Consider the following 12,221-nt stretch of genomic DNA (forward strand, 5'->3'; position numbering starts at 1 on the left):
GACAAGGGCCACGGACAAAGAGTATGACAAGAAAAGGGGAATCATTTTTTCCTTAGCATCACGGGGAGGTTCTGTGTGGCCTGTGGGAGACCCGGACCCCGGTTTTATGAAAAGCAGCCGGTGCCATGTTCCAAGCTCCATGCCAGAGCTGCCACAACACAGCGGCTGCTTAAGGGTGATGGAGAGAATGCGGCAATCCATTGGCTGCAGGCTTAGTAAATTTCAGTCGGTGTAGTCCAATGGCAAACTAGAGAGAGAGTGAGAGAGAGAGAGAGAGAGAGAGAGAGAGAGAGAAAGAGAGCGAAAGAGAGAGAGACCTGGTTTCTCTATCACTAATCTCGTCCTCGCAATACACTCCCTGTATGAGAGCAATTAGATGCAGCACCGTTTCCAGTGCCTCTGCAATGACTCATTGAAATATCTTCCGTGTTGATAAAGCTGCATCTCTATTCTGCCCCAGCACACACACACACACACACACACAGACACTCATAGACGCACACACACTATCACACACACGCGCGCGTAAAGGACGTATAGTTGGGCTGCCTCCAGTGCATCGGGACTGCGCGTCTTACTTTGGATTTGCCGAGCAGCAGGCTGGACGTGGACTTTATTCTGTTTTTTTTTTTTGCCCTATGTGGTGCGCATTTCGCCTGAAGTCGGGACTTACATAAAAAGACGCGGACGGCGGAGACACAGGCTGAGGTGAGTGCGCCGATGTCGAGCCCTCCAGCTTTTCCTCCAGCGAGGGAAAAGCAGACTAAAAAACAAGCGGCCGAATTTGTGTGCGTCTCCAGGCGCTGACCCCCTCCTCCTCCTCCGCGTCCTCGGCTGACTGCTTGTCCGGACGCACTGGATGAATCCCCCAATGGCGCATGATCCACGGGGGGGATTCATCCACAGACGTTCATTGTTCAGCTCGGCTTAATAGTAATTCTTTTAGCAATCAGAACTTCTTCTGGAAAAATCTGAATCTCTATGGAGTTATCATGTCCCCCCCCCCCCCCCCCCCAAAAAATAACCTGCTGCAGCTTTGGATCATCCTTGCGCACTTGGATGTGTCTAAATACGGATGAAGGAAGGGATGATAAAAACAAAAAGGGACCGCAGTGAGGGAGGCTGATAACGGGCGGCCACATCTCACATCATGCGTGTCATCATGTATGTAAATCTGTGTTTCTGTAACAATCCCCCCACTCGGCGCCGAAGCAACAGCTCCGTTCACTTTAAAAGCAACAGGGCGACAACGAGAGGCGCCTGTGATCCGACAGCACGAGGCGCCTTTTTCCCCCTCAAGATAGCGAAGCGTTTAAAAGCCATTTCACACCTGCGTCCCCCCCCCCCCACACCCCACACCCCACAACTCTTGTGTGTCTGAGTTGCGGCGGAGATGAGGCATCTTCCTGCAGCTCCCCGCGCGCATCCCAATCCAGGCAGCCACAAGATGGTGGTGTGGATATCTGGATGTGGATTTTGAGGGGAAAGGGAAAGGGGGGGCGGGAGGTGCGGGTGGTGTGTCGAGTGTGGTTTGTGCCTTGCATGGATTTTTGCAGCTATACGCCGCTGCTGTGATTTGAAGCTTGTGTTCACACCGGGTGGCAGCTGTGCGAGTCTGCTCCGGCGCAGGCTGCCGGTTTAACTTGAGGTGACCTTGTGTGTGTGTGTGTGTGTGTTGTCATTCTGACAGCGGCTCCTGGACAACAATCACAATGTCCGGAGTGGCCTTTTAGGTTTTAAACTTGGTCCCAAGGGGCCACAGAGACACAGACCGTACAATCGTTCTCAAGGAAAAAACAAGCTCTCTCAGTGTTGGTGCGTGGGTGCCTGGAATAGGTGTTGGTGTGACCTCTTAAGCTTTTTAATCCAGCTCGGGTCTTCATTGATATTGTACGAGGCGTAATAACTGATAATGAAATTAATCTCCAAGGAAATGGATTCCTAGAATGCTCTTAATATCTTCCCCCACTGCATGTAAGCTTTGACTCATTCTGGTGTAGAGCAAATGCGTCCATCTTTAGGAGAGAGGAATACTGGCCAGGCAGGTGTAAATTCACACCAGGGTGACTGTATGAGACACCATTTGGACATGATAGTCATTTTGAATTAGTTTGTGTTACACGGTGACTGAGAGAACAGGACGTGTCCAGCGTCTACGACATTTGTTTTGTGCAGTGCAGTCCCCCGTCCAATCAAACAGTCGTCCTCTTAAAATCACAGTTCCCCTTCTGGCTCGTGATTGCTCGGCAAGATTCCTGTTCTCTTTCGACAAGCTGCACACTTCATCCGGGATGAAAGTCGTGTCGTTCAAAATTAAAGTCAAACATTTGCAACATGCACACGACATCGCATAATCCACTCTCCCTGCATGTTCCCAATATTATTACAGATTGCTGAAAACAATGTCGTGGGACAAATGCAGAAAATTGTTTTTTTTCTTTTTCTTTTTTCATTCCATGGATATTACTGCTGACCCCAGTCTTCCTTGTTGCCTTTTACCAATAAACAAATGGTGTCGAAATTCCAAACTGGGATTCAATCTGAAGAAGCTATTGCAGTTTTAATACATTGCAAGTAGTTTGGTCCATTACTGTGCGCAATTTCCAATGCAGGCCTCCCGTCGTACGATACAGCAGAGCAACACGTTCATCTGACAGTGACGACATGTGGGTGTCAAGCAGGCAGCTGTTTTCTGATCCGTCCCAATCATACACACATAAACTCATGACTGATACAGATGTGAGATGTCCTGTTGTATGCCAGTCTCTCTCTCTCTCTCTCTCTCTCTCTCTCACACACACACACAATTCCAGGAGGCCTGTTTGCTGCAGTAACCGACAAAGACTTGCAGTAAAAAGAATCACACAGATCTGTTCCCTATATGTTTAATCTTTAATCACGCTGTATTTGGATCACAGAGGAGTGAGTGTTCAGCAGTCTCAGATGTGCTTTTGCTCTTTAAACAAATGTGTTAATATCATTCTTTACTAAATGTACCGCATATGCATGGGTTTAGTAGCTTGAGCTAGTTTGAGGCTGTGTTTGACTTGCTTGTAAATAGAAAATGGACTGCATTTATACAGCGCATATACTGTATATATATATATATAGCATTAGGGGGCTGTGGCTCCAGCAGATCCCAGGTACAACATCTGAAGCCTCTGTCCCAAAATGAGCAGTCCTAGGAACAGTAGAAGCTGAGAATGACATACAACCCCATGTCCCATGTGAGGGGTGTGAGGGAAATTTATACATATATATATATATATGTATATCGGTTCTCTATTATTCATTCACCACAGTCACATAGCCATCAGGGGCAATTAGGGGTCCAGTGTCATGCTCAACAACACTTTAACATGTGGACTGGAGGAGCCGGCGATCGAACCATCGACCTTCCAATGATGGATGATGCCTTTTACCACCTGAGCAACAGGTGCCTCATGTGTCTGTCAGTGAAAAGCACTGACTCTCAAGGAGCGTGGGCAGAATATATGAGAGGTGAATTTCGGGGGGGGGGGTGAAATAGCTAAACAGACTGAAATTACTTCTTAGGGAAATTGCAGGAGTATAAAGGAACCTAACTTAAATCCAAATGTAAAAGAGTTATTGACACTAAGAGACTCTAAAGGATGTGTAAGTTAACTGAACTGCAGCAGGAATTAGCAGTAATACCCATTAGTTACCCATTAGTTTACAAGCTAACAGGCTACTGTGGTACATGGAGTAATCCAGCTAGCCCCAGTAATGTACAGTAGTGTTTGGCAGTCTTTGGCATACGAGCTGGAGTGTTAATGCGAGTAAGTCAGTATGAAAGCCGGTTGCAGCAAACGCGTAGACTCACTGTGAGCTGTTTTGGTGCTGGTTTGAAGAACTAAACAGCCTCTCTCCGGTCATCTCAGGTCATCTTGATTCAGTCTGTCACTGCCTTCACTGCTTAAAGCAAACTGAACTTCATCAAACGGTACTTGAGGGAGTTTATGGCACTGTCTACGATGCTTTATATTCCACCTCAGGCCTGTGAGCAGACAACACCTGACCAGATAACCAGCAGGGGAAACAAACATCCAGACCGCCTTTTGATAATTAACAGAGCCAGAATACAGACAACATAATCATAATCATAATCACTTGGTTCCTTGCACAGCTTTGTTGTGGCTCTCTGATCAATGTCTGGTACGTCTTCGCCCAATTCACAAGAAGAAAGTCAAATCTGTGGTCAAGATTGTGATTAGGTGAACCAACTTGTCAAAGCCGGAACTGCTCGAGTCCGAACTCAGCTGTGCTCCCCGTCATGCACATCATGCACAAGTATTCTACCAGATTTTTTCTTGCAACGTAATCTAGCCTTTTGATTGTTAATTTTAGTACCGTGGTTTGGTTTTTCATGTTTTCGTTAACCTACGATCTTGAGCCTACTATCTGTTGATGATGATAATGGGAGCCATGTCTTTTCCAGTGTTCACGGCACATTTCTCTGGGGCTATATTTGATATTCTTTAAAATGATAAAGATGCAACTGTGAGTTAAGTGGTTAACATCCATTCATCCGTTATCTATACGGCTTGTCTTTTGAGGGTCCTGGGGGTAGTTGGAGCCAATCCCAACTGACACTGGCCAAAAGGCAGGGTACACCCTAGACAGGACGCCAGCGCACCACAGGGCCAACATAGAGAGACAAACAACCATTCACATTCACACCCACGTTCAATTTAGAGTCTCGGATTAACCAAACCCTAATCTGCATGTCTTTAGACTTGAAAGGAGGAAGCCAGAGTACCAGGAGCTGGTAACCGTCTTGCTTTGAGGCAACACTTCTAACTGCTGTATCACCGTGACACCGGCGTGGTAAACAAATAATCAATGTACTTTTTATGGAGGGCTTTTCGGGCCCTCCTGGGGCTCAGCACACTCAACAATTGTGGAGATGACAGTGAACTTCAAGAGAAACGCTGCCCGCATGCCGGGCTCAGGAAGTTCAACCTGCCTCAGGAGATGCTGATCCAGTACTACACTGCAATCATTGACTCTGTTCTCTGAACATCCATCACTGCCTGGTTTGGATTTGACAGTAAACAAGACAAATACAGACTACGAAGGACAGTCAGGATGCTGTATACAGATATGTATACATGCACATGCAAAACAACCTGTGTGTCAGTAAATTACACGACATTACACACACACAAAACCTATAGGATACGTGGTATCGCTAATGGATGGATGGATTGATGGATTATTAGGTTTTTATGTGCATTAGGCCTTACTTCGCTGCTTTTTCCACGGAAAACTTCATTTACTTTAAACATTGGTTCATTGTTCACGGCTGTCAGAAGATGAGATGGACAGGGTGGAGGAGTGAACATGTGGAATATGTAACTGGTGCGTAAAAGAAAACGTGTGGTAATGTTAAGTATTTTGTACACACTAGAATCTATGCGATGAAAAATAACATGCTTTGGACCTATAGTCTATATGAGTCTATTTGGGTTTAAATATGACTTGTCTGGAGGATTGTTTAGGTGTATGATGGCATTCGGTTGCTAACATGTGTGTTGTTCATCACCTTTCCCTCTGATGCACCAAGCCTCAGGAAATACTTCTGCTTGAGATTTGAAGATTTCCCTGAAAGCTTCATCCTTCAGCTCCACCACAGACATTGTTATTGGTACCATATATGTGCTGACTAAAAAAAAAAAATCATAGATACTTGCGTTGATGTGTTGGTGTCCATTTTGAAGTCCACTTAGTGGACTAAACACTCCAACATCAATATATTCCTTTGATTGTATGTTAATTGCCACTACATTTGCTGTAATGATGTGTGGGTCAAATACATCCGTCTCTTTTGATTGCTAGGACAAAAATAACCTCCTGAGCAGAAAACGAGCCGCGCGAATGTGTTAATGAGGAAACGAAAGGGCATCTCAGTCTCATTGAAATGTTAGCGACATTCAAAACATAGAAATGGCTGCCGAAACTGATTTGTCATTGCCGAGAACAAGAAGGAGAAGGGATGAAAGTGTAAGCATGCGGGCTTGGTTTTTATTTGTGGGACACATCATTGGCCAGTAAAGGACATTTCACAAAGGAGAGGCGTTGCACCACTTGCAAGGTGGCTTAGCAATTAAAACGGTGGAATCCAGAACTGGCCACCTGGGACTCCTGTGTGTGTGGAGTTCTCCTGATCCGCCGGTGTTCGGTTGTTTTTCGCTGAATGTTTCTTCCACAGTCCAAAAATATGCAGTTTGATGGAGACTCCAAATTGCCTGCACTGTCTAATCGTGTCTTCTACACTGTGTGACTTGGAATTGGCTACAGACCCTGTGGCAGCTTTGTGAAGGATATGCAGGTACAGATAACGGGTTGATATGTGAATGTAAAGGCTGGGTTATGCTTGAGGTGAACTGGTTCACACAAAGTGTCATCTGACCTTATCCGAAGGCAAAAGTTTCTTCTTGTACCGAATGATCATACTCAAAGGGAGGGTGCTCAGATGGTGACAGCCCCTCAAGTACTTTGAGCTCAGAAGCAGAGAACTCTCTTTCTTTTGCATTCCGTTGTTTTTCAGACTCTCATGCTTTATGCATGTGACCCAGGCTGTGCCCAGTTAGTGTGAGCACACTTTATGTTCCGCCAATATGAAAAGATAGGTTCAAGAAATCTCACCTCCATCACGGTCCGAATGATTCTTCACAATGTTTTATGTCATTAAATGAATACATACATTTGTAAAAATGCAAAAACCTATGCACAAACACAACTGTAAATGCTATAATAAATATATTATTTATACGTAGCTAATTATGAACCGCAATGGTTCAAAGTGTTTGTGACATTTTCCCGTTGAGAGGACAGGGTGCCTCTGACAGGATCATTTCATAATGATTGAAATGCAAATGACAGTGAGCGCCTTCATTGGTATTCATGACGCTTATCTCCTACAATCATTAAGGGTGGGAACAATGTTCGCAATCTCCTGTGTGCGTCTGCCAAGGAGAGCCACGGAGCACGCTCCATATTCAGCCCGAGCCGTCTGAAGGACAGTTTATCATAAAAAACGCTGCATTAGAATAAATACTGTACACCGTGTCAGTTTATCACGGAAACATTTACAAGCACATAACCTCAGTGAACAATATGCGACAATTTTAGCTACACAAAGCATTACTGCATTCACCTCTTTTACTGTTTGACTGTTTCTGTGCTGCCAGGTGGCTGCATTCTTCATATCACAGTGCATTTTATCTCCATATAAACCCACTTGTAGACAAACAGCCAACGATGAAGAGCCTATCGTTGTATTTAAAGACAATTGCTCTAGATCTAAAGTATATGTAATTACATTTTCAATTAGCCAGCTGTCTTCTATGAATACTATGCTATAGTCATATATCTATAACATACTGTACATTAAGCTGCTTAATGAGTCAACAGACGCATTTCATTCTTTTGCTATTAATATGAGCGGAAAGCATTTTGAGCTTTGCAGTGTCCTTATTAATATGCAAATGTGTTGAATGTAATCAGTGAAGAAAGAAGAGGCTTTGGGGTAAATATTAAGATTTATTATTTTCTGTTCTTGGGCTTGTGTGTTCACCTTTAACAATCCCAAATGGAGACAGTGGTATTTTCAATTTACTGTAGTTTCACAAAACTGAAAAAGACAAAGGAAGCCTAAGCAATGTTATTTTAGTACCTGGGTTTTTTCAGATTTTACTGTTGTTGTTTGAAGTGTTGTTGCAGTTTTTCTGACTGTCTAGTGATGTCAAGAAAACACCCAGAACCAGTCTGTTAAGGTTTTTAGACTTTCCGATATTGTGTTATCTTGTGGCACATTGATTAATTAATACTTATTAGTTGGATCGATCCACTATAGGTGTAAGACTGAGTACGTGAACTGAGGACCCAAAGGCACAACCCTGAAACAATGTCCAGTTTCCAAAAAAAGGGTTAAAAAAGCCTCCTCTAATGCCACTATTCCACCATATACGCTGATCTTATATAGTAACATACATTCTAATGATATTGCCTGCCCAAGTAGCTATATACCGGAGCATGAATGCAGAGTTCCATTCATCATTGTTTTTAAAAATGTTTTTAAAGTATTTGATTGGCTATTGCAACTAAATACTGTTTCTAGAGTATCAACAGTAATGTTCATGACAGCAAAGTCGGCATTAACCTAATAATATGTCATTGAAAACTAATCAGAAATGTTACATAGACATGAGTCAGTATCAGTCCTTCCTCCTGTCCACTGTCATTCGTTTTAGTTTCAACCAGAGCACTGTAGTTGTGTAAAATATGTTGACAGGAAAAAGGAGAAAAAGGGACGGAAAATATTGTTTTATCTACACGTCTACAGGGCGGCTGTGGCTCAGGATTTAGAGCAAGTCGTCCAACGACCAGAAGGTTGGCGTTTCAATCCCCGTCTCCCCCATTCTGCGCGCCGAAGTGTCCTTGGAAAAAAATACTCAACCCAAAATTGACCCTGACGGCTCTGCAGGCCGTGTATGACTGATGTGTGATAGAGAAAGTATGCACTGAGCCCCCCTTGGCCAGGCTTCATATCAAGATATGGCCTTTAACACTTATAAGACAGAGGGAATTCAAACTACAGGGCCTCATTAAAGGTCTGCGCTGTAGTTGGGTTAACAAAGGCTCTTGCTACTATTTGAGGATATAATAAAGTAGCCGGCTTTATTAGTAGTTTGTTAGTTTTGCTTCGGGAAAACACATCCCCAAAATGTTACTCGTAGTAGGAGGCTGGATCAAAATGGACAAGTGCCCCAGACCCTTCAGACCTAAGGGCTCCATGTCCAGTTAGTTTGTCATAGTTTGAGTGCCTCAAGATAATGTATATTATAATTTGTCGCTATATAAATAAACTTGAATTGAATGAAGTAATTCAATTAATTTCAGATGTGTTTAAGTACTTTTTAAAATGTAAAATAATGTTTTTTAGGCAAAGGCCTTTGTTATTTTATTATATACAGTACTGCATGTGATTACATGGTGCATCTTACTACATCAATTTGTGCTCACCAAGTAACCACAAACTAAGTTACCCTATGAACCATGATTTTATCAGTTTCCACTCTTATGTAGATGATTCAGAGAAGTAAGCTGCTTCCTCTTCACTCTCATAATGCTGTTATGCTAAAATGCAAACCACAGGTTGGTTCTTTATTTTTCCAACATACAGTAAAATATCATAGCAGAATTTGGGATTTGTCTTTGTACCATTAACACAAATAAGATCTATTGTTTGTGCAAAATGGAAAAAAAAATCTCTTTCAGAGAGGGGGTTCATTTTGGGGACTTGTGACCAAATCATTGTCCAGTCGAGCACTCTCAACTCTCTCACTAACCTAAGGACTGATCTAAATGACTTTTAAATGTCAACAGTGTCTGTGTGTTCCTGGAAAAAAAAAAAAAATCAGCAGTGATATTGACTGTAACGTCACAGTCAGTTTAATCAATACACGAACAACTCTGTCTCAGAGGTACTGACACTTTGTGGAGCCGCTCCATTAACAGTGTATCAGACCGAGACCTGGTGGACCCTGTTTGCTTGAGTTCAAACAAGCCTGCAGTCTTTATGTCACATTAACACGTGACAGTATTTACTGTGGAACGTCCCCTGGGCTCTGTCACATAGTCTATAGAGACACTGCCAGCACATGATCATGTCACAGATTCTGTCTGCTTACTTCCTCAGTAGATTTTTTGTTTTCAAACATAATTTTCTTTGTCAAATTACGTTGGAAAGGAATGACCTGGAGATCTGAAGATACGATACCAGTCTGCATTTACCAAGTATTTTTATGAATCCCCCTACATCAACATTAGTATATTTAGCATGATGAAGTTTATCCTGATGTCACATACCTTTTAGTCACGGATTGCGTTAGATAATGGAGGGTAAAATGCAGAAAATGACTCTCCTTTATAACACGTGGGATTTGTGCACATTAACACGACCACATTTTAAACAGGTGTGGAGAACCTGCACTGTCAGCTGCATGTTCTCCTCGCGTCTGCGTGGGCTATTTCTCCCACTTCCTTCCACAGTCCCAATGCCGGTTAGGTTGATTGATGACTAAATTGCCCGTAGGTGTGAATGTGACTGTGGATGTTTGACTGTCAGCTCGGGTTGGTTCCAGCCTCCCCTGACAGCTCTGAAAGGGCATAGCTAATTAAAGAGATGGCTTTAATGTTGTGGCTGATCGGTGCAAATTTCACAATAAGCCTTTTGCGTAACTGTAGCTAAATCCCCAGCAAGCTCAAATAAACACACAATTTTAGATACAAGGTGATTTCAATAGAGCCGTGTGACATATAAGCTGTTTCGCGATTCCGGGGCTGCAGCCTTCGGAGGACGCATTTGAAGACTGATTGCATCACAGTAAAGATATTAGTCTGAATGAGTTCTATCTTCCCAAACAAATCCTACCAGCTTTGGTGACAAAATGTTTTCGATGCTTGAGTGGAATGCTTTAAGTCAACCGAAGAGACAACGGTCCCCATTGCCAAAAAAACAATAGGCGTTCTCGTTGTGTCCAACTGCAGCTCTTTTGACAAGCTGGTGACGCAGATCAAGGGAATTCGTTTCGGTTCGGCCTTTGCCGTCCACACGGCCCAAGGGGACCTAAATTGGGACACAGCTAGTGTTAGCCCTATCCCATTAAATCACTTTGCAGCTTATAGTAGTGAGATATTGTACTTCTATCACTACTGTTGCAAACCATCTGTGAGGTGTGGAGCACTTCTCCGATGAGGACATGGAACCTTGTCTTTTCCTCTGTATCTCCAGAAAAGGAGAAATTAATCAAACTAAGATTTGCACGTATGCTTAAGAAAGTGTGACAGTCTGCTCTCAGTGCCATGACAGACAGGTATGGGCCAGTTAAAGACTGATTTAGACTGAGAAGCTTGATTATGCCCCCTACACTTGTATATGTCCAGCAACTATCGTCATAAGTATAGATTTTAATATGCTGGCATTGCCAACACTGAAACTCTGTTGGGTCACAGTGAAAGCTGAGCCATCTGTAGCTGATCCCTGAGGTGACCGACCACATGGCATCATGATGTCACCCATGTGTTCTGGCCCATAATCACACTTTGCTCTTTTTTTTTGGTCAAAATGCAAAAAATCTCCTCGCGAAAATGTATCTTCGATTTATTCTTAACCGTTCCAGCTTGCAGTGTATTCTGGGTATTCTCCCTTCACGCTGGAGGCATGCAGCTGGCTGCTCTACCACTTGCAGTTCGGCAGAAAAAAGTTTCAGGGATATTTTCTGTAGGAAATACAAACGTGAGTGCAGCAGTATCAGGGATTTAAAAAAAATATTTTCTTCTCAAATATATTTTTAGTTCAAATATTTGTTTTCTTCTTGAGAAATGCCCTTTCTTCTCACTGGCAGCTCCGCAACATTGTTAGCGAAGCAGAAATTATGAGACATTTTTGCCTCAGTTTTTGCCAGTTGTCATCAGGTGTCATTGATCGTTACCATGGAAACATCTCTGCTGGTTCTGAAATAAGCTTGAGTATAGGATGGCAAATCTTTTATATACATATATATATATATGTGTGTTTGTTTGTTTGTTTGTTTGTGTGTGTGTGTGTGTGTGTGTGTGTGTGTGTGTATCTACAATATATTACAATACATGCAATACAATATCAAATCTTAATAATTCATTATTTTCATTGCTTTTTCCCTCCACAGGAGGAAATAGTGCTGAGTTAATAATTGGGTCTGCTTTCAGAGCTGGATAAATACACAGTAGGTGAAAGCAGACACAATTGCTTCTAGCCATAAACTGCACGTCCTTTTATTATATTTTGCCATTTCTCGCAGATGCAGTGAAGGAAAATGTGCCGATTTTGGGGGGGGGGGAATCGACTTGTGACTCTGAGCCTAAAGACAGCCGATCAAAATGTCTAACATGTCCGAAATTCAGCAACTGATCAGTACTCAGACACAGCGGAAAAGTCATGTGACTCAGAAAACACGTCACACGTGGGCTCACATCGCATGGCGTATTCGACTTGGCTCAGTGACATGCTGGTAATGTGAGGTAGAAGCAGGTCAAAGATGGATAAAGCTGCAAATTAATCCTGAAATGAAATAGAGGCTATTGTAAAGAATGGAGAACGGATGTGATGTGGGTCACTCTCTCTGGATTCGGTCAGCGGCCTTACTGGAGATGAC

The 12,221-nt window shown here is 43.0% G+C and overlaps 1 protein-coding gene across 1 annotated transcript in view; it reads left to right on the forward strand.

The window, feature by feature from the left end:
- The first annotated feature begins 200 nt into the window (after positions 1–200).
- nlgn4xa (neuroligin 4 X-linked a) overlaps positions 201–12,221 on the forward strand; it is an 80,763-nt gene continuing 68,742 nt past the window's right edge. Inside the window, exon 1 of the mRNA XM_034612446.1 lies at positions 201–708. The gene's annotated coding sequence lies outside the window, so the exon portion shown is untranslated. The remainder of the gene's footprint in view (positions 709–12,221) is intronic.

This window comes from Hippoglossus hippoglossus, chromosome 2 (assembly GCF_009819705.1).
Source record: "Hippoglossus hippoglossus isolate fHipHip1 chromosome 2, fHipHip1.pri, whole genome shotgun sequence".
Taxonomy (NCBI): Eukaryota; Metazoa; Chordata; class Actinopteri; order Pleuronectiformes; family Pleuronectidae; genus Hippoglossus; species Hippoglossus hippoglossus.